We start from the raw sequence: 2390 nt of genomic DNA, 5'->3' as shown, positions 1-2390 counted from the left end.
CCAACTAGAAGGGATGTTCCTAGTATAAATATCCCTTATCTCTAAGCTGTTAGAAACCTTGTTGATGAATTGATAAACAACATGATATTGTAGCCGAGCTGCTGAGTGTCTTACTCAAACTTTTGTTTTTCCTTGTTCTTCTTAGACTTGTGAAGAGATTCCTCTAGGACCCCCTAATTCATGCTCCATGGTTTCCAGTAGGGCTACATTGGTTTTGTGTGGATTAGTTCCAGATTGTGGTTCGGAGATTGAGTCAAAGTCTTCGCAGTTTCAGTGCCTCTCTCCCGATCACTTGGTCGCATCAAACCATTATCATGTATAAAGTTAGTTATCCTGCTGTTCGCAGCAAGTTATCTATGATTTGTTGACCTACTGTCATGAAGATTGGGCCACCCTCAAGGAGGTCTATTATCATAGAGTTAGGGAGGTATTCGGGAGGGTCACAAGTATGATCCTAAAACCTCTGATGCCTAGTGTCCTATAAATCTCCCGAGTACCCGAGCGAGCTCAAAGTACCATATATTCGGAGGATGTGTGCCCTGTGTGGAAAACTGGAACAATGGTTGGCCAAAAGCTGTAACCAAAGTACGACCTCCTGCATTATGGAAAAAGAGTTTTATGACGTGCCAATGATGGTCAGGCTTAGTCCTATCGCTTCCTATTGTTGGTGGTCCTTAATGCCTAAAATTTACTGCCAAATCCCGCATCAAATCCATTTATTTAAAACACCAAACTTAGTATTAGAGTTTATAACTAACAAATTCTATGAGTTTTGGTGTTTATGTGTTTTGGAGGACACATGTTTGAATAACAAAGAAAACACATTCAAAATGCGCAAAGGGACAAAGCATAACGCCATCCTACACAAAGAAAAAGAGGGAAAGCCCCACCTACCTGAAGAATTTGTCTCCAAGCTCATAGGGATGCGGCCCAGACACACCCTGGGGTCCATCAGACAAAGGCGGTGCCAGGACAACTTAACTAGGTTGCGGTCGCACCTAGGGAGCGCCCACCCCCTACAGAGCCCAAACAAGCCCAATTTGCATGTGGGGCCTCCTCATAACTATCCCAAGGCGGTGGCATGCGAATCTACTCTGAATATTCCCTAGAACCGACGTTTGAAGCACTACATAAGGAGGAGGAGACCCCCCACTGACACACACCACAAGGGCTCTCCTCAGTCTTCTTCCAAGATGTAAAAGTAGTATAGGTTAGTTGGGAGTTAGGGAGGGACACTCAAGTTCTAGAGGAGTCCTCCGAGGTTCGGTATAATCTTCTATCGCTCCTTTGTAACACTCGTGTATCAACATAGTTACCTTGACTTATTGGGGTATGCATGCTGCCTTATTGGGGTTGGAGTCTGTCTTCACCCCATCCCTGGTTGGAGACCATCTTCTCAATGAGAGTCGTAGCTCCATTGACTGTGAGTGAGAAGAAGTCTCCTCTAGTAGCAGCATCTGTGGGCTCTACATGTGGAAGTTAGCCCATTGTAGAAGTTTTGAAGAATCAACCAGTTTTCCATCCCGTGGTGTGGGTAGGCAAGGATGTATTCTTGTAGCCTCTCCCACACTTCTAGGATGGATTCTGATGTTGTCTGCTGGAAGTTAGAAATTCTTCCACGGAGGGTATTGGTTTTGCCCATCGAGACGAACTTCACGAGGAATGTTGTAGAACACTTGTTCCATGTGTTGATAGCTTCCCGGTCCTTGTAGAACCACAGTTTCGCCCTCCTCCGGAGGAGAACGGGAACAAGCGGAGTCTGATTATCTCTGGCGCGACATCTTTCATGACGATGGTGTCGCACAGCTCCAGGAAGTATTAGAGATGTGCGTTGGCATCCTTGCTAGGTAGTCTGCAGAATAGACTGGCCTGCACCATCATGATTAGGCCGGTCTTCAGTTTCACATTCACATCACCCATGTTGATAGCGGGCCTTACTGGCTAGCAACAGTGGGGATGGAGTACTCACACAGTGTCTTGTCGGCCATGGTGTTCGGTATAGATGGTGCTTGAATGACGGGTTCGATTGTCGGTGGAGCAGTGAGGTTGGGCATTCTTTAGACATGGCTCTGGGTTATCGGTGAATTTTGTCGGTGAGTCAAAACTAGTCTAATACTATCCTATTTTCATCCACAACAGGAGAAAACAAGCAAAGTTATCCTGTTATGAGCAATAGCTACTACAGATGCATACTATCATGAACATGTCCTAATAGATTCTTTTAACCAGTGCTTTCCTCGGTAACGGTGCTAGAAATGCTTGTTGGCGTTTCTTAGCATCACCACTAGGATTTGTGTTTCCTAGCAATGGCACTAGAAACACCATGACGATATTTCTGAATGCATACAGAAATATTTCACAAGCGCACGGATATATCATTGTAGCATTTC

At 45.1% G+C, this 2390-nt stretch overlaps 1 non-coding gene across 1 annotated transcript; it reads left to right on the top strand.

Moving 5' to 3' along the window:
- Positions 1-1520: 1520 nt before the first annotated feature.
- Positions 1521-1627, top strand: LOC136502475 (small nucleolar RNA R71). Its single transcript, XR_010770611.1, has one exon. It is a non-coding gene; the product is annotated as a small nucleolar RNA R71 (small nucleolar RNA).
- The last annotated feature ends 763 nt before the right edge of the window (positions 1628-2390 follow it).

The sequence above is a fragment of the Miscanthus floridulus genome, chromosome 13 (assembly GCF_019320115.1).
Source record: "Miscanthus floridulus cultivar M001 chromosome 13, ASM1932011v1, whole genome shotgun sequence".
Lineage (NCBI taxonomy): Eukaryota > Viridiplantae > Streptophyta > Magnoliopsida > Poales > Poaceae > Miscanthus > Miscanthus floridulus.
This window is presented reverse-complemented; position numbering and strand designations above follow the sequence as displayed.